Genomic DNA, 20,994 nt, shown 5'->3' with positions numbered 1-20,994 from the left:
TTTCAAATAACCAGCTTTTTGTTTCATTGATTTCTTTGGTATTGTTTTTGTGGTTTCAATTTCATTTGGTTCTGCTCTGATCTTTGTTATTTATTTTCTTCTGCTAGCTTTGGATTTAGTTTGTTCTTATTTCTCTAGTTCCTTGTGGTGTATATTAGATTGTTAACTTGTGATCTCTCAGACTTTTTGATGTACAAATTTAGTGCAATAAACATTCCTCTTAAAACTACTTTTGCCCTGTCCCAAAAATTTTGATAACTTGTGTCACTATTATCATTCATTTTAAATAGTTTATGAATTTCCATCTTGATTTCATTGTTAACCTAAAAATCATTCAGGAACAGACTGTTTAATTTCCATGTATTTGTGTAGTTTTGGGGGTTCCTTTTGGAGTTGATTTCTTGTTTTACTTCACTGTGGTCTGAGATGATATTTGATATGATTCCCTTTTTTTTTTTTTTTTTTTTTTTTTTTGAGACGGAGTCTTACTCTGTCACTCAGGCTGGAGTGCAGTAGCACGATCTTGATCACTGCAAGCTCTGACTCCCAGGTTCATGCCATTCTCCGGCCTCAGCCTCCCAAGTAGCTGGGACTACAGGCACCCACCACCATGCCCGACTAATTTCTTTTTGTATTTTTGCTGGAGACGGGGTTTCACTGTGTTAGCCAGGATGGTCGCGATCTCCTGACCTCGTGATCTACCTGCCTCGGCCTTCCAAAGTGCTGGGATTACAGGCGTGAGCCACCAGGCCCGGCCGATATGATTCCTGTTTTTAAAAATTTATTGAGATTTGTTTTGTGGCCTACCATATGGTCTATCTTAGAAAATGTTCCATGTGCTGATGAGAAGAATGTGTATCCTGCAGTTTTGGAGTAGAATATTCTGTACATATATCTTAGATTCCTTTGTTCTAGAGTGTACTTTAAGCCTAGTGTTTCTATGTTGACTTACTGTCTTGATGATCTGTCTAGTGCTGTCAGTGGAGTATTGAATTCCCCCATTATTATTATGTTGCTGTCTATCTCATTTCTCAGGTCTAGTAGTAATTGTTTTATGAGTCTGGGAGCTCCAGTGTTAGGTGCATATAATTTACGATTGTAATTTCTTCCTGTTAGTTTGATCCTTGTATCATTATATAATGACCTTCTTTGACTTTTTTTCTTTTTTCACTGTTGCTGCTTTAAAATCTGTTTTATCTAAGACTACTGCTCACTTTTGGTTTCCATTTGCATTCAATGTATTTTTCCACCTCTTTACCTTGAGTTTATATGAATCCTTAGGTGTTAGGTGACTGTCTTGAAGACAGTAGATGTTTGGTTTGTGATTTGTAAAAATCCATTCTGCCCATCTGTTTCTTTTAAGTGGAGAATTTAGGCCATTTACGTTCAGCCATATTATAGAGATATGAGATACTGTTCCATTCATCATGTTAATTGTTACCTAGATACTTTTTTCGTTGTGTAATTGTTTCATAGACCCTGTGAGTATTATGCTTTCAAGAGATTTTATTTTGGTGCATATAAAGCTTTTGTTTCAAGATTTAGAACTCCTTTCAGCATTTATTGTAAGGATGGTCTGGTAGTAACAAATTCCTTCAGCATTTGTTTGTCTGAAAATGATTTTATTTCCTCTTCATTTATGAAACTTAATTTTGCTAGATACAAAATTGTTAACTGACAATTGTCCTGTTTAAAGAGGCTAAAGCTAAAACCTCAAATCCGTTCTTGCTTGCAAGGTTTCTGCTGAGAAGTCTACTGTTAGTCTGATAGGATTTCCTTTATAGGTTCCCAGATGCTTTTGTCTCATAGCTCTTAGAATTCTTTCTTTCATGTTTACTCTAGATAGCCTGATGACTATATGCCCTGATGATGACCTTCTTGCAATAAGTCAGGAGTGCTTTGAGTTTCTTGTATTTAGACATCTAAATCTCTAGTAAGGCCTGGGAAGTTTTCCTCAATTATTTTCTCAAATAAAATTTCAAAAGTTTTTGCTTTCTCTTCTCACTCATAAACACCAATTATTCTTAGGTTTGGCTGTTTTACATAATCCCAGACTTGGATTGTTTAACATAATCTTAGAAGCTTTGTTCATTTCTTTTAATTATTTTTTGCTTCTTTTTTGTCAGATTAGATTAATTTGAAAGCCTTGTCTTTGAGTTCTGAAATACTTCCTTGTAATTGTTCTAGTCTGTTGTTGAAAGTTTCCACTGCATTTTGTAATTCCCTGAGCATGTCTTTCATTTCTAGAAATCTGATAGGATTTCCTTTATAGGTTCCCAGATGCTTTTGGTTGGTTTTTCTTTGATATCTATCTCTGTAGAATTTTTTCCACTCATATCCTGAATTGTTTTTTAAATTTCTTTATGTTCTTTTTCACTTTTCTCTGGTGTCTTCTTGAGTAACTGAATAGTTAACATTTTGAATTCTTTATCTGGCATTTCAAAGATTTTATCTTGATCCGGATCCATTGCTGGATGGCTAGTGTGTTCTTTTGCGTGTTTTATAGAGCCTTGTTTTGTCATATTACCAGAATTATTTTTCTGGTTCCTTCTCATTTGGGTAGAATATTTCTTCTAATTATTCTTGAATTTATTTTTGATTTGATTGTGTTTTTTTTTAAATTTATTTTTTTCTATCTTAAGGGTGTGACTTTAATGTTTATAGTTTACTGTAGTGTAATTAGGCTCTTGTTGCTTTCAGGGGTGAAGCCTCTGTATGAGTTCCTTGACTATAGAGAGTGATAGCTTTCTCAGATGCTGGTTGTAGCAGTGTGCTCAGTGTTTGAACAAGTTCACTGTGTCCTATAGGGTTGGAATGGCAGAGGTCTCTTGAAGCTTATCTTATTCCACCATGGTGTTTACTTTATTTTTTCCCAGAATTTTATTTACTAGGTTGACTATTCAGGCCAGTAAGGGAAGGGCCCATAGGTAAAAACCAGCTGTGGCTAAAGTAGGGGAGTAAATGCAATATCCAATGGTGGGCAGAGGACCCATCCTTGACAGATGTGGCTGGGGAAGCTCTCAGTGAAATGCATTGAAGTTTTATCAGACAGAAAGGCCAGAGCCACTTCAGCTCCCCTGCCAGGTCAGCAGGAAAGCTATCCACTTCCCAGACACAATCCTGACCCAGTGTTCCAGCTGTTCAGATTAGGCAGGCAGCTCTTTAATCTGCAGGGATATTGATGTTCCAGGTAGAGAGGAATCTGGACTCTACCTCCCTTGCAAACCTGCACCTGGGGAGTATTCTTCCTCTGGGGATGCAGCCACCCTGAAGAGTTCCAGAAAGGCTGGTTATAGGTGTACTCATGCCAAACTTCTATGGGAAAAGCCTCAATTGTGACTGCAGTGGTGGATAAGGGGGAAAAGAAATCTCTGTCTTCAAGACCTTTCACAAGCACTAGGGCTACCTGAGGGTTAGGATAGAGCTGCAGACTTTCCCTGCTGAGCCCAATACTGCAACTGTGCCTCTGCTGATATAAACTTGCCACCAGCAGAAAGGTCTGGAACTCAAGACCTGCTCTCTGGGTTCTTTTGTCCCATGGGCTGTTCCCTTGATGTGGTGCATTCCCTCTTCTCCTAGGAGTAGGAATCCCTGAGAACCAGATTACTGGGAATGCCGTTGCACCTTTGAGTCTGGCTGCCAATGGGGCTGCAACACTCTAGGCTAGTGCTGGGGAACATCTGCAGTAAATCCAATGATGTGACCTGTCCTCAAGTCTCCCAGCAGTGGGTACCAGTGCCAGCTCTGATGGGAATGGCGAGGGAGTGACATAGACTGTGAGATTCTTTGGTTGTCGATAGCTTTAATGTGTTGACTTGCTCAAAAGCCAGTTGTGGTAGTAATGAACTGATCTCATTAATTACTGGACTGTTTGGATAGGCTCAGGACCTCCTGATTAGCCAAGGTACTGCAGACTATGTTGATTTCTGCAGTCATGTGCCAGTTAACTCCTTTCTGGACACATGTACTTGGAGATGCTGTAATGGACTGTGTCAGTTGGCGTCTAGCCAGGAGGTGGTGCTTGCAGGATAGCACCAGCTACAGTAGCAGTGGTGGGATTTGTGCTTGCCTGAAGTTACCCAGGGGAGGTACTCTGGTTTCTCAGGGGATATATGGGGCCATAAAGCTCCCCAAAGTGTCTGTCCTTTGTGTTAAGCTACCAGGGTGGTGGTGGGAGGAGGGGGTGCTGGGGCGTGGGCAAAGCCAGCTGGGGGCTGGGTCAGGCAAGTCCTTGCTCTGACTCTCTGAATGTGGGGCAAGGAACAACCCCTCTAGGGGTCAAGGGGTAGGTCTCTGGTCACTGGGGAGATGGTCTCTTGTTCCAGAGGAGAGTATAGCTGCCTCTGCTGCACAGAAGTGTTCACCCAGGGAGTAGGGAGTAGTAGGCAGCAGTAAGCCCCACCCAGCTCCTGTGCACTTGGCAAAGTAGATCTCAAAGCCACATTTTTTCTGCTAGCAGCAGCAAGCTAAATTCTAGGGCCTCTAACCTCAGAACTCAACAGCAGCTTTCAAGCCACATCCCTCCCAAGTTGCCTGCACAGCTGGGGTACCCAACTCCTGCACTCTTTCCATTTGCCCCCTATCTCCACCTGGTTCTGACCAAGGAAGTTCTTCTCCACTTGATGTTATATCACAAAATTCATTTGAGAGCTTTTTTTAACCTATGACCACTGCCTGAGTTAATTGGCAGACTTCCATGAGGTCCCTTGGGAGACAAAATAAGGAATGGCTTCCGCCGTTCTGCATGGAGACTGGGAATGCATGCAAGACTCTTTCCACTGCCTCTCCTACTTTTATATTCCTTTCCTTAAATCAGTTCTAGCTCTGGGTATGGTTAAGGCCTTGCCCTGTGACCTGGATTCCCAGGTTTCCTGGTGGGGGTGTATTTCCTGGAGGCAGTCTCCCCCTCGCACACTCTGGGGACCGAAGGTCTTATATATTCTAATGGATGAACCTTCAGGAGGTTCCCCAGATAATCCTTTAAATAGGTGGGCCTACAGATTTAGCACATGAGACAAAGTGATTAAATGGAAAAGGAAAAGTGATATCGTTTTTTGATACAGTATTTCTGTTGATAGTTTTAATTCATTATGACCCTAAAATATTACAATTCATGGTGGTTTCAGCCTTGAACTAAATTGTTTCCAAGGTCAAATCACAACCGGTCTGTGTTCCTCAGGAGACCTCATTAGTTTTGCTTCACTTCCTCTATCACGCACTCTGTCCCTCTCATCTCAGTGTCATGGGTTAGGATGCAAAGGATTTGTAGAGCAATAAAACAGATGACTGGATGGAAGTGAAAACGAAATGTCTTTAGATGGTGACATGTTTTGGCTCTGTGTCCCCACCCAAAGCTCACCTTGGACTATAATCCCCATAATACCTGTGTATCAAGGGCCGGACCAGGTGGGGGTAATTGGATCATGGAAGTGGTTTCTCTTATGCTGTTCTCATGATAATGAGTGGGTCTCATGAGAACTGATGGTTTTGTAAGTGTCTGGCATTTCCTGTTTGCACTTCTCCTTCCTGCTGCCTCGTGATTAAGGTGCCTTGCTTCCCCACTTCACCTTCTGCCATGATTGTAAGTTTCCTGAGCCATGATGCACTGAGTCAATTAAACCTCTTTCTTTTATAAATTACCCAGCCTCAGGTATTTCTTCATAGCAGCGTGAGAGCAAACTAACACAGCTGGGTTTTAAGATGATGTCAGTCAGCTTTAAATTTCTGTGCTTTTCATGAAAGTTTTCTAAATTTATTTATTCTTATAGTCTTTGAGTGCCTAATGTTACAAAATTTATAAAGATTGGTTAGAACAGGACTCTAGCCAAGAGAGAATGTGGCATTTGTATCTTCTCAGTCCTGCTGTATGTAGAAAAGAGTAACCCATTTACTATATCACGAGAGTAAGGTGCAGGTGTGTATGTAGTCTGGGGAGGCTGGCAAGGTGCACAGAGACTAGTTATGAAAGAACTTTAAGGATTTTATTGCTTATCCCATAGGCATTGGGGAAACAAGAAAAAAATTAAAGCAGAGATATTATAAAAATATTTTAAAACAGATATTATATAATTTGCTTCAAAAAATAGTTGTATTAGTTGCTATGGCAGCTTTTAAAAAATATGTAATTTTGGCTTTGAATGATAAGAGACTGAAGGTGGGGAGACTGAATTAAAGAAAAAAGCCACTTTATCAACAAAGGATTTAAGTGTCAAACAAGGAAAGCACACATAAAGAAGTAAATTGAAGATAATTTCCTGAAAACATTTTTATCAACTTTGAAGAGACGTTTATACATTTTTTTTGTGAGTAAGCTATTTGGAAAATATTTTTGTGAATGCACGAGAACTGCCTTTTCAATAAAATTATGTACAGATTATTTCCCCTTACTTTAAATATAGTAATTTAATCAACGTTGGTCTGGAGGAAGTCCAATGTTTTTAGTTTCAGCAGAGGCCAGAGTTTGCTTAGTAAGCGAGTTCTGGCTATGCTACTAACTGGCTTTGAGACCTAAAGATCTCTGGGTCTTACTCAAAGTAGATAATGAATAGTTAATGAATTTAATTGGTTTCCTATTCAACTAAATGGGAAACTTGCGGGTTTTTACCTTATTAACTTTTTAACCTTATAGCTAAAGGGATCAGGCAGATCCCTACACCAGAAAGGAGTAAGGTGAGGTGTCATGAAGGAACTGAACTGTCCATTGGGCACTGGAATATACCTGCTTCTTGCAAAAGATACTTTGGGAATGTGAGACCAGTATTACCAGATCATTTATACTTTACAGAGAAGATGAAAATCTAGATATTTTTAAAGTGGAAAAAAACAAAAAGAAACATGAGAGCTGAATTTCATTAGCCATCATTTTGCAATCTTACTTGATTTCTGAAATCCCTACTATTTATAACATTTTATAAATTTGTGAGCAGAGAAGAAGGTGCCATTAGTTAATGTAGGGACAGAAGATTTTAAATATGGCCATGACCATGCCCATTATTGTGTACTATAACATGTTAATGATGTTTTAAAGAGTCAGCTTAAGCTTCTAAATCTATGTAGAGATAGCTATAGAGATATTATTCTCGTTTCTAACCTTTTACTGGAACTACTCTTTCAAAGATCACTTGTAACCTTCTACCTCCCAAAAGCATTATAATCTGTCTTGGTCTTACTGTTACAGTTTTGGGGAACCTGTCACACTATCCATCAGCTTATCCTAACTGCATTTTCTTACGTCTTTGGCTTAACTGGCACACTTTGCTTTCAGCTTTGCTTCTTTTCTTCCTTTCTTTCCTCCCACTTCCCTTCCTAGTTGTCATTGGTTTCCCATCTTCTAAGTTAAGCATTTTTTAAAGTGCTTTTCTTGGACCACCATTTTAGACTATGTTTTAATATAGATCATGTATTTTTTCTGCTTTCTTAATTTTAACTACGAATTTAAATGATACATGATGTTAAAACTTTTAACTTAAGTGCTTGTTTTTAGACCAAAACTCAGGTCTATAAACTGCCTGACATGCATGTTTTCTTAGATGTACCAGTGATAGTGTAGATTCAACACAGTTAAGGTTGAAGCCATTCTCTCTCTTTCACCTCTCTCTTCACCTACACCCTCCAAAAAAAGCCTTTTTTTGGTGCCTAATTTATTTTTTACATTTAAAAAAATTTTAACTGAGGTATTAGCAAATATAATACAGCCTGTGGTAAAAGAACAAGAACTAGAAATAGTGCAAAACTGCCCAGTTTTTTGTTAAATCATTTCTTTTTTTGCCATGGCATTTAATAATTTTGTGTATATTTTATCAAACTGGGATTATTTGATGACCACTCTTCAGATTTTTTATTTGGGAGATGGGAAGGCTGCAAGTAGAAAGACCAAGGTGATATTAAGGTTGTAACTTTCAAAATCTGATTGTACAACAGCAAATAAGATAAATTTCTGAATTCGTTATCTGTCTCTTTTGTATACTGACTACTAACCCTGGAGGAATCAGTGCATAGCATTCAGCTGAAAAGAAAAAATAGAGCATAGAGTGACTAAATAAAAAGTTTCTTACCATGGGGTAGGGATGTGCCAGGAGAAGTAATGAGAAGGAAAGCCAGAAGAGTGCAGTGGTAAGACACATACAGGTTTTTCCTGCTCCATGTTAGAATATGAGAGTGGAGTTGGACATTGAATAAGTGAAGAAAAAAGTTGATTGCTAAGAGGAGACTCCTTTTCTTGTCCCATATAAGAACTCTGCAAGATGAGGTGTCACCCTTGCCCTAGCATGTTTTTTTAAAAAAATTTGTTCATTGATTCATAAAATATTTACTGAATACCTTCCTCACTGTTGCAGGACTATCCTGTGCAAGTGCAGTGAGGGAGGAAAGAGGGTTGTAGGAAATCAGTAGAAAGAATGGTAGTAGGAGGCCTGATCATGTAGTTATGGGTGGCTCCAGGTTGTGGGATCCTAAAAATTAGACAGTTGGAGTGCTCTTTAATAGAAAATTATGAATACGTAATTTCTAGAGACCAAAAGTTTAAGGCTTTTTAGGTTCATGGTGAATCCATCTCTACAGTTAGGACATTTTAAGTCACAGTTCTGAATTTGGCTCTAACTTTAGCAATAGAAGCCACTGTCAGACATGGAGCATAGTAATGATATAATCAGTCCACATTGTAAAGAGATCACTCAGATGATGTGGGAAAAAAAAACTAGGGGAACAAGCAAAAGCAAGGAAACCAATAGGAGGTACTGCAGTATACTACAATAATTGTGTTGAGAAGTGGTGAGGTGCTGAATTAGGGTGGTAACTATGAAGACAGCGAGAGGTGTCCAGATATTGTATATATTTTAATGGTCAAGCTGACAGGTAAGTTGTAGGTGAGGGCTGAGAGTAAGAGAGTTGTCAGATTATTCTTTTTGACAGTATTGTAAATGATATGATTTTAAAAAATTTATTTTCTAATTGCTATGTTTATTCTATATAAAAATGCAGGCATTTAAAAATATTGGCCTTATATTCAGCAACCTTGCTACATTTATGTACTCTAGTGGTTTATTTGTTGATTCTTTTGGATTCTGTACCTTGATAATCATGTAGACAGTTTATTTCTTCCTTTCCAATCTTTCAATATTTTATTTTTCTTGTTTTGTTACATTGGCTAGATTTTCTAGAACTGTCCTTAGAAATAGCAGTAATGAAAATCCTTGCCTCATTGCAAGTTTTAGAATGAAAGTTTTCAACCTTTTCTAATACATACAATGTTTATTGTAGGTTTTTCTTAGGTACTCTTTATCTGATTAGGGAAGTTCTCCTAAATTTCTAGTTTACTAAGAATTTTTATTATGAATGGATGTTGAGTTTTATCAAGTGTTTTCCCTGCATGTACCAAGATGATTATATAGATATATAAATATATATATTTCCTTTTATTAAGTTAATGTGATGAATTTGATTAATTGATTCTCAAATGTCACGTCTACCTTATATTTTTGCCAGTCTTGGTTTGATAATGTTATCTTTATAATTTTTCATCTATGTTCAAGAGTAAATTTAGTTTGTAATTTTCTTGTGTTGGATAGAAGAAGAGCAAGGAAGATGAGGGCCTATTGAAGAGAATGATTAAAATAATGGACCATAGGATATAAACTCTGTGAGGACATCATTTTTATTTTATAAGTTGGTACTCATTTATATTTACTCACCAGGTAAAGAAGATAAGCAAAAATAGATTTATAGAGAGCAAGATATACAACTTTTTCTATCTAAAATATTAGATCACTAATCAGCATGTAGTTCCTTTTATAGTTTTCCTTTGGTCTAGCAAACACTTAATTGTAAATGCTTAGTGAAGTCAATTTGAATCTTTGGCTCTAGTAGAGAACTGCTTAGCCACATGATGCTTTGCTTATGAAAAGGAAGCAATAATTCTAATTATCTGCAATTAGAATCTGATTCAGAATTGCACTATTCAGAAGCAGCCCTATTTTTAAAGACATTGACACGTCTGACTGGGCTGCATTCACAGAGTATAAATGCAAGGGAAAACTGCAAAAGGAGGATGGTTCATGTTTTTGGCTGGCCCTAGCATGTGTTCAGTACTTTGTAAAGATCATATGTTGGAGTGAGTTGGACCCATCACCAGGACAGGAAACAAATATACTGTTTCATGTGGAGAGCATTTCAGACTACTGGACCTCAGGACTAATGTTATCTCCCTTGAAAGAGAGACAGAAAGCTGAAGACAGTGGGGTGGGGGGGCGGGCGGGGGGGGACCTCCCTCCCCCCTCTGACCTGTCTGTCTGCAACTTCTTTTGTACATATTCAGCTGTATCCAGATACTAGATTTTTCTTGGTGTTAAATAAGATCAACAAAACATTCATTTGAAAAATGGTGAATTATTAAATTCTGGGATGTAGCTTAAAATAAAATACCTGCTTGAAAATAAGTGTTCAATCTATAAATAATTTTAAAGTTTGATTTTTTCCTACTTTTGTCAACATCTAAAAATAGTGAACGGGTTAGTAACAGCTGATAAAAACCATGTGAATAAAATTGATTCCATAATAAACATATTAAGTACTATTAATATATCACATAGAATTTTTGTTTCTAACATTTAGTATTCATTTAGTGACCATCTTTTAATTACATCTCTAAGTTTTTCAACATTAGATTTACTTTGGAAAATATCTTTAATGTTTCTTATTTTACAAAATCTTTTAAGAAAATATAAAAGGTTAGATGGACATTTCATATGATAATTCTGTTGTTTTCAGTCAAAAGCTCTTTCAGAAATTACAGACCCAGGAGGAGTAAATGTAGAGTAATAAAAAAATTTACAAGAGTAGCATTAGAATAAAGAATGAGTTAAAGTATAAACTTAGCTTATGTCCTGGATATCTGAATTATGACTTTTTAACAAATATCCATCATAAATTACAGAGTTAATAACATAAAAGGAAAAGTTCATACTAATATTTCATCAAGTTATTTGAAAATGGTGTTGAAAATAGTATTATATCAATACTTGAATTGATGGAGTAAATAGAGAAGTTAAAAATTATAAATGGTTACTTTGAATTACCTTTGTCTTTTGGGAAGTATTTTAGAATTCTTAGTACTTAAAATTATCTCAAATTATTTCTAGAATGATTTTACACACATGGAGCAGATAGTTAGAGATTGTGGTTGATCTAGCTCAGAAACAACCCGTATAAAAATTTGAAAAACAAAAGGGAGTTATTTGTTGTCTGCTGTTAAATCATAGTCAGTGGAGATGGCTTGGAAATGGAGTGCCATGAAGGCTCATCTGAAAATAGGAAGATAAGATTAATGTAGCAGAATCATGTATTACTGTCAATTTTAATAGCGTTATGCCATATTCTAATTTCAGCAGCCCCACACATTTGCAAGAGTCACTTCGTAGATATCAATATTCAGCATGAATTCTGAACACATGGTTTTTCTTTGAAGAACAAAATGATACATTTCATTTACACGTTCAAATGCTAGAGTATACATTTAATTCACTGATTAAAAGATTTTCAAAAGCAAATCTTTTCAAGAAATAAGAGAGGAAGAGTTTGGAATATCGCATTGTTATATGTATAATCATCCATCTAAATTCTGACATTAGGATCCATTGGTTTATTTTAGTCCGACTTCTTCACTTAGAATTTCTGGTAAATCGCATTTGAAGATGTGGAAATGTGGAAAAGCTTTTTTTTTTTTTTTTTTCTTTGAGATAGAGTCTCACTCTGTCACCAGGCTGGAGTGCAGCAGCAAGATCTTGGCTCATTGCAACCTCTGCCTCCCTGGTTCAAGCTGTTCTCCTGCCTCAGCCTCTTGAGTAACTGGGATTACAGGCATGTACCCCCACACCCAGCTAATTTTTGTAATTTTAGTAGAGATGAGGTTTCCCATGTTGGCAAGGATGGTCTCTATCTTCTGACCTCGTGATCTGCCTGCCTTGGCCTCCCAAAGTGCTGGGATTACAGGTGTGAGCCACCATGCCTGGCCAGGAAAGCATTTTTTAAAATGAAAAGGGTGAGGCCAGGCATGGGGGCTCATGCCTTTAATACCAGAGCTTTGGGAGGCCGAGGTGGGAAGATTGCTTGAGCCCAGGATTTCGAGACCAGCCTGGTCAATGCAGTAAAGTAAATAATAATAATAAAAAAAGCAGAGGGCTGCACAAATGTTTCCCTTGTTTTAATGCGCTTAAAGTGTAGAGGTTATGATGCCAAAAGCTGGAAAGAGACAGTAGGTGTGCATGTTCCTTTCCATTAAAAAAAAATCTTAAAGTCTTTGAGTTTGTGAATTAACGTGTGCCTGTTTTCAGTTCCTGATGTATGCAGGAATCTTTGATGCAGCTTTTAAGGGAAGTGTGTCTTATACTTCTTTAGAACAAGTCTTATGGGTTGGTTTCTTGAGAATGCGGAAGAATAAAAAATATTTACTCTGTGACACTTGACCAGTGTGCTCCATTGTCCTGTTAGCACACATAGTGGGAGGAGGTAGGATTTTTTGGTATCTGTAGGATTAATGGGGGTAATTTGGGGGTTTCTAGTGCCTTCTTTTTTCCTTTAAGGCCACTAGATGAAAGGACATCATCAGATCTGTCTCAGGTTTTTATTCTAAGTAGAGCCAAAAGCCTTTATATCCAAATCTTGGCTCAGTTCTATGCTTCTACAATGCAAGAGGGACCTCTGTAATGCATATTTTTGTGAATATGAGTAGCTAGTCTTTTAGGAATCAACATTTACCAACATGACCCTGGTTACTACATTCTCAACAGTCTTCATATATTACCACATTCAACCTTTAGAAGAGTCATGTGATGTGGAGTTCAGCTGAAATAATTGATACTGAGAAATCTGAATTCATGTCTTCGTTATGCCACTTACTCAGTTGGTGGCTGTTGAAATTTCACCTAATCTGTATCACATGTCTCTGTGTTTTAAAATGTGCCCCATAATAGTAAGTGATTCAGGGATGCGAAGAAGACTGATGGTGTAATGATTTGTTTCAAGTTTCAGCTGGCCACTGGTAAGTTCATAATCTTCTGCAAATTTATTATTAGTAGTTAGGGCTCCAATTATTAACTCGTGAAACTCTTTGAAAAAAGTACTATGAAATATTTTATAAGCTGCAAGCTATAATTTTAAAGTACTGGTTGAAATTTCTAATAATATTGAGAAATCACAGAGGACTGTAGATTTTCATACACTTTTGTGTTATGAAATACTACTAATTTTTAAAATAAATATATTTCAGGTTTATATTTTATTAGTTATATTACAACAGGCAGTTTAACCTTTCTGTTCCTCATTTTCCTCATATATAATAATAATAACCTCATATATAAAATTATGATGATTATTATCCTCACATAAAATTATTATCCTCATATATAAAATGAGGATATTTTATTTTATTAGTTATATTACAATAAGCAGTTTAACCTTCCTGTTCCTCACTTTCCTCATATATAATAAAAATATTATCATCATATATAAAATTATGATTATTATCCTCATATAAAAATTATCCTCATATATAAAATGAGGATAATAATAGTACTTACATCGTAGGGTTTTTGTTAATGCTAAGTGAGATAACATATATGAAGTGTACTAGTACCTGATATGTAATAAGCACTCAGTATTGTATCTTTATTGTTGTTGATAGTAGTATTAATAAGAAAACGCAATAGTGTGGCAACACAGGGCATATAATAGATCCAGAAAACAATTTAAATCATAAGAAAATGTGAGATTTCACAATACATCTGATATGGTCACTCTTTATCTCAAGGACCACCCAGGTATTTGATATGTTGCACATTCAGCAAGTTGTTTGAGATGTTAAGTCTAGAGTAAGCATCATTTGATTTTATGTCCTCATTTAAAAAATGGATGGTTGCATGCTAGTGAAGAAGTGTAAAATGTGTTTCCTCATCTGGTCAAATATAGAGCATTATATGAATTCTAGCCTGTGTACAGACATCAGAATGAATGTTGTACTTAATATTAGGCAAATCAAAGATCACATATCTGTCTTTGAATTGTTCCTATTGTACATCACAATTATTGTTCCTACCCTGAAGATCTGGCCTGATCAACTCTTTTGTCTTGCTCTTCAATATATTCTTTTCCTTCATTTCCCTCTCTCACTGCCTTTCTTCTATTTCCCTCCCCCATTATCCTTCCTTTCTTTATCCTAATCCTTTTTCTTTCTTTCCACGAACATTTACTGAGCACTTATAAAAGGCAGAACATATTGCCTAACAGTGTTCTCAGTCTTTAGGGAATTTGTAGCTTGGTGGTGGTGACTGGATTTAGGGGTGGGCTAGTAGGGAGAGGCTTAGACTGTATCTTATGGGCAATGAGGATCCATTATATCTCTTCCTAAATAAGGATGAGATAAAAGGAATGTTTCTAAAAATGAATCTTTTTGGACATAAATGAAGGATGAATGGAAGAGACAAGAGATTGAAGATGGCAGGAACGTTTGGGAGACTCTGCGTCTAATTTTGTATTCATTATTCTAATAATGTTCTGAGGTGAGAAGGACCTGAATGAGTTTGGAGGCAAGGACCCTGCAGGAGAAGCAATACAAGGAGCATTTTGAAGGAAAAATGGCCAAACTTGGTGACTAGATACAAAGGGTGAAGGAGGGATAGGAGGAGCCCAATGGTAATGTTCAGTTTTGAATATGAGTTATATGTATTGGGAGGCTATTCTCACATTAATAGAAAGGGAAACTGTGTGTGGGAGAAGAAAATGATGAATTCAGTTTTGTATGTTTAAATATGAGGTGCCAGTAGGACATCCAAGTAGAATTATGGGATTCTAATTATATTATTATTTAACACTAATTTTCTAGTAGTTTATATTCTTATTATTTTAACCTCCTCCTTGCATTCTAGAATACACCTTGCTGTTATAAGAGATATTCAGTGATTGTAATTTTCAAGTGTTTTATGCTCTAGTGGGCAGATTATCATTGTTGCATGATAGCGTGATTTTGTATTTTGGTTTGGTTTAAATTAGTTTTGGGTCATAATACACTTGTTATTAATAAAAGACAACACGTTATTTTAACATTTGACTCAATGGGACCTAAATAGAAAGGGATGCATTACATAGAAATGATGTAATTGAACTGGCCAATGTGCTTTGAATAGTGACCATTTATGTAGGGTATTTGGAAAGGTAATTGTATCAACATTTGTAACACCACTTAGGTATAAATACAAAAAAGTAATGAGATTAGATATTTAGCCAAGAAAATAGTAATATATGCATTTTTAAAAATAATAATTTAAATTTAAAATTACAATGATAAAATAAGCTCATCGTAATAATTTAAAGGGCACTGAGATGTTAAAGAAAGTATGTAATAGTTTTACTGTCTCCCTCTTCTGTCTCACTTATTGTTAAATGTTTGGGGTGTATACCTTTTAGGCTCATTAGATATATTTTATGAGTACTTGCATATTTGGAAAAGAGTTTGTTTTTACAAAACTGGGATTAAACTACACAGGCCATTTATATTTTTACTTAAAAATGCATTCTGGACATCCTTCCATATCAAAACTTATAGACCTAATTCATTCATTTAACAACTGCATAACATTCCATTATTCAACTATTCCTCTATTGAGGATTATTGTCTTAATTGGTTTCTTATTTTGTCTCCTGGGTTTTTCAGTTATGCAAGCCTTTCATCTACAAAATAAAATCAGAACAATGAAAAAATTTTCTTCTTAATATTCATACTGTTTATTTCATTTTCTTATTGCTTTAGCTAGTATTACCAAAACAATTTTATATGATAGTGATGAGAGCCAGCATATTGCTTTAATAGCAGTCAGTTTGCTATATTACTATTTACTAAGAACTTACTAATAATATAATATATATTGATGAATATATGACCCAATACAAAATATAGGACCTGGATAACAACCCAAATGCAACCACATAATTTCACTCCCCTCACCCATTTTGTTCACTTGTCCCCCCCTTACCTGAAGCAACCAGCATTCTTAATTCCATGTTTGTCATCTCCTTGCTTTCTTCTTATGTGATGTTATTATACCCATATATGGCATATATTTTTATTTTAGTTTTTAAACTATATTTTAAAAACTATGTTGGATTTAATTTTCTCACTTTCCTTACTTATAGTGACAAGATTTATTAACACTGTTGTGTGTTCAAGTAAGAAATTATAGATTTCTTCTAAATTGTTCAATTACTTTGACAAAGAGTTGTGTAGAATATTCTTTTATGGTTTATTCCATTGCTGATGAAATTAAACCCCTGAGATCTGTATTGATAACATTGTATTTGTTGTTAAATTTTGATTCTCTTTCCTTTTGTCTTTAAACGTCATTGTCAAGCAGAGGCCTTGTGTCATTCTATTACAAGGATAAATGCACACATATGTTCATTGCAGCACTATTCCCAATAGCAAAGACATGGAATCAACAAATGCCAATCAATGATAGACTGGAAAGGGAAAATGTGGTACATATACACCATGGGCTACTATGCAGCCATAAAAAGGAACGAGATCATGTCCTTTGCAGGAACATGGGTAGAGTTGGAAGCCATTATCCTCAGCAAACTAACTCAGGAAGAGAAAACCAAACACCTTATGTTCTCACTATTTATAAGTGGGAGTTAAACAATGAGAACACATGGACACAGGGAGGGAAACAACACACTTTGGGGCCTGTCAGGGTCGGGGGAGGGAGAACATCAGGAAAACTAGCTAATGCATGCTGGTCTTAATACCTAGTTAGATAGAATGAATAAAGTCTCGTACAACAAGGTGACTACAGTCAGCAATAATTTATTGTACATTTCAGAATAACTAAAAGAGTACAATTGGATTATTTGCAATACAAGGAAAGGATAAATGCTTGAAATTATTTATACCCCATTTACCCTGATGTTATTGTTATGTAATATATGCCTCTATCAAAATATCTCATGTACCTCATAAATGTATATACCTACTATGTACGCACAAAATATTTTTTAATAGTAAAAAAAATTTTAACTAAAAAAAAAAAACACTCTGAACCAGGTCCCCAGGATTTGAATCCCAGCCATGCTACTGATCAGTTAACATATGGCTTGATTTTGTTTATTAACTGAGTTCTATAAAGTTTTTGTGTTTTGATGGACAAATTCAACCCATTCAGTTTTATCATGATAAATGATCTATTTAGTTTTGTTCCTTTTATTTGTTTTTTTATTTCTACTTCCATTACTTAGCAAATGTGTATGTGAGTTTCTCAAGCTCTATATGTTGTAGATTCCTCATCTGTAAAATGAGATAAACAATAACACCTATCTTATGTGGTGTTATTAAATGTTTCAATGATAATAATAATAGTCTTTAAAAATTTATGCTTTTTTATTGCAGACTTTTTTTCTGTGTTCTAATTATCATCTCCTTCGGTGTTCTCATTCCAGATAGAAACTGTTTCTTTCATCATTTTATTTTATTTTATTTTTTAACTTTTATTTTAAAAGGAAATGTGCCAGTTTGTTATATAGGTAAATCTGTGTCACAGGCGTTCGTTGAACAGATTTTTCATCACCCAGGTACTAAGCCCGGTACCCAATAGTTATTTTTTTTCTGCTCCTCTCTCTCCTCCCACCCTCCACTCTCAAGTAGGGCCTAGTGTCTGTTGTTCCATTCTTTGTGAACTTGAGTTCTCATCATTTAGCTCCCACTTGTAAGTGAGAACATGCAGTATTTGATTTTCTGTTCCTGCATTAGATTGTTAAGGATAATGGCCTCCAGCTTCATCCATGTCCCCCAAAAGATATCTCGTTCTTTTTTATGGCTGCATAGAATTCCATGGTGTATATATACCATGTTTTCTTTATCCATTCTGTCATTGATGGGCATTTAGGATTATGAATAATGTGGCAATCTTTCATTATTTTAGTTTGCACTGAATTATGAATAATGTGGCAATCTTTCATTATTTTAGTTTGCACTGAAACCATCTATTCTAGTTTAGTCTCTGTCAGCCTGATTTCTTCAAACCATAGTGCTTTCTTAATTCAATTGTGTTTTTTTTTACTTGTTATTGTTAACCAGTGAGATATATAATTTCTTAGCACTCAGGCTAGACAGACTTTTGGAGATTCTTCAGGCAGTGAGATAGTAACAGGCAGTAGAAGATAAGACAGGATTTCTTTTTCTGCTAGAGACAAGTGGTAAATTACTTGACAAGAGGGATGCTTTCTTTTGAGGAGTGTGGAGATGGTTTTTCTCTTCTGAGGTGAGGGCTGCTTGTTGTCCCACATTGCAAATCTTATGCAGTGCTGCTACATCAGCTAGCATAGTCAGCCTTTCCCAGAATAGGATGCCACGCATGGATAAGGAAAGCATCTCTTGCTGAAGCTTTGTTCATTATCACTTCCCCCACCCCAGTTTTATTGATGTATAATTGATTGATAAAAATTGTATATATTCAAGGTATACATCATGATGATTGATATATGTATACATGTGAAATGATTACCACAATTAAATTAATTAACACATCATCACCTCACAGAAATGATGTGTGTGGTGACAACACATAAAAGCTATTCTCTTAGCAAATTTCCATTAAATAAGACAGTATTATTAATTATAGTCACTCTGCTGTACATTCAATTCCCAGACGTTATTCATCCTATAACTAAAAGTTTGTGCGTTTGACCAGCATCTCCTCATTTCCTTCATTCCCTAGCTCCTGACAACCACTGTTCTACCCTTTGTGAAGCTTAGTTCTTGTCCTTTCTAGTTTTCTCCTGTGGACAGACATTTGGGTTGTTTCTAGGTTTGACTATTATGAATAAAAGTGCTATAAACATTCTTTGAAACATTTTTTAATTGTGGTTAAAAAAAAAAAAAAAGGTGGCCGGGCATGGTGGCTCACGCCTATAATCCCAGCACTTTGGGAGGCCGAGGCAGGCAGATCTCAAGGTCACGATAACGAGACCAGCCTGACCAACATGTGAAACTCTGTCTCTCTAAAAATACGAAAATTAGCTGGGCATGGTGGCGTGCACCTGTAATCCCAACTACTTGGGAGATTGAGGCAGGAGAATTGCTTGAACCCAAGAAGCAGAGGTTGCAGTGAGCTGAGATTGCACCACTGCACTGCAGCCTGGTGATGCAGCGAGACTCCCCCTCAAAAAAAAAAAAAAAGTAACATGAGATTTGCCATCTTAATCCTTTGTATGTGTACACTTCAGTAGTGTTAAGTATATTCACATTGTTATGCAACAGATCTCTATGACTTTTTCATCTTGCAAACTGAGACTATATCCATTCACAACTCCCCATTTTCCCTTTTCTCTATCCCCTGGTAACCACCAGTATACTTTTTGTTTCAATGAATTTTACTATTTTAAGTATCTCATTTAAGTAATATCATACAGGATTTTTTAAAAACTGGCTTATTTCACTTAGCATAATGACTTCAAGGTTCATTCATGTTGTCATATGTGACAGCATGTCCTTCCTTTTTGTTGTCGTTGTTGTTGTTGTTGTTTTTTGTTTGTTTTAGAGGTGGAGTCTCATTCTTACCCAAGCTGGAGTGCAGTGGTATATCATAGCTCACTGTAGCCTCAAACTTGGAGGCTCAAGTGATCCTCCCACCTCAGCCTCCAGAGTGCCTGAAACAACAGGTGCATGCCACCACACATGCCTTCCTTCCTTTTTTATACTGAATAATATTTCACTGTATGTGTATACTACATTTTGTTTATTCATTCCTTTGTCAATGGACATTTGGGTTGCTTCTGCTTCTTAGCTATTGTAAATAATACTGCAAAGAACATGGGTGTATAAATAGCTCTTCAAGACCCTGCTTTCATTGCTTTTGGATATTTACCCCAGTAGGATTGCCAGATCATATGGTAGTTCTATTTTTATTTCTTAAGGAATGTCCATATTGTTTTCCATAGTGATTATACCATTTTACAACCCTACCAACAGTGCGTAAGGTTTCCAATTTCTCCACATACTTGCCAACATTTGTTATTCTCTCTTTCTTTCTGTTTCTGTGTGTGTGTTTAATAGTAGCCATTGTTATGAGTGTGATGTGATATTGTGGTTTTGATTTGCATTTATTTAATGATGAATTGTGCTGAACATCATTTCATGTATGTGTTGATGATTTGTATAATGTATTTGGGAAAGTGTTTATGCAAGTCTTTATTCATTTTTAATCAGATTATTTGTTTTCCTGTTGAGTTGTAGGAATTTTTTAAATATTCTAGATATTAATTCCTTATCAGATACATAGTTTGTAAATATTTTCTCCTAATCCATAAGCTGCTTTTTTGCTTTACTGATTGTGTCCTTTGAATAATATTTTTTAAGTTTGATGTAGTCCCATTTGTCTATTTTTGCTTTTGTTGCCTGTGCTTTTGATGTCATATCCAATAAATCACTGCCAAATCCAATGTTATGAAACACTTTCTTGATATGGTTTCTTCTAGGAGTTTTAATATTTTGGGTCTTTTAGATTTGTAGCTCATTTTGAGTTAGTCTTTGTATATTGAGTGGTCTTGGCACTCTTGTCAAAAATCATTTGATCATATACACAAGGGTTTATATCTGGAGCCTCTGTTGTAGTTCATCAGTCTGTATATTTGTTTTGCTGTGAACTTATACCAGTTTTCTTGTGAACATATGTTTTCCTTCTCTTAGATAAATACCTAGGAGTGGAACTGCAGGGTCATAGGGTAGATGCATGTCTAATTTAAAATTTGCCAGATAGGTTTTTCAAGTGATTGTACCACTAGGTATTATAGCTCTTTGTAATTTTAGTCATTCTGGTAGGTAGAATCATATTTTTTTTTTTGTCTTTTAGTTGAATTGGTATTGAAGCACCTAAAGATACCTGAAATTTTATCTTTACTATGTTGTTAATTTATTTTTTGCCTCTTTCAATTAGAGTATAAGCTTTATGAGGTGCT

General features: G+C 35.8%; 1 protein-coding gene across 1 annotated transcript in view; it reads left to right on the top strand.

The window, feature by feature from the left end:
* Positions 1–20,994, top strand: part of ADAMTS20 (ADAM metallopeptidase with thrombospondin type 1 motif 20) — a 211,085-nt gene that overhangs the window by 24,160 nt on the left and 165,931 nt on the right.

Source organism: Papio anubis, chromosome 9, assembly GCF_008728515.1.
Source record: "Papio anubis isolate 15944 chromosome 9, Panubis1.0, whole genome shotgun sequence".
NCBI lineage: Eukaryota > Metazoa > Chordata > Mammalia > Primates > Cercopithecidae > Papio > Papio anubis.
This window is presented reverse-complemented; position numbering and strand designations above follow the sequence as displayed.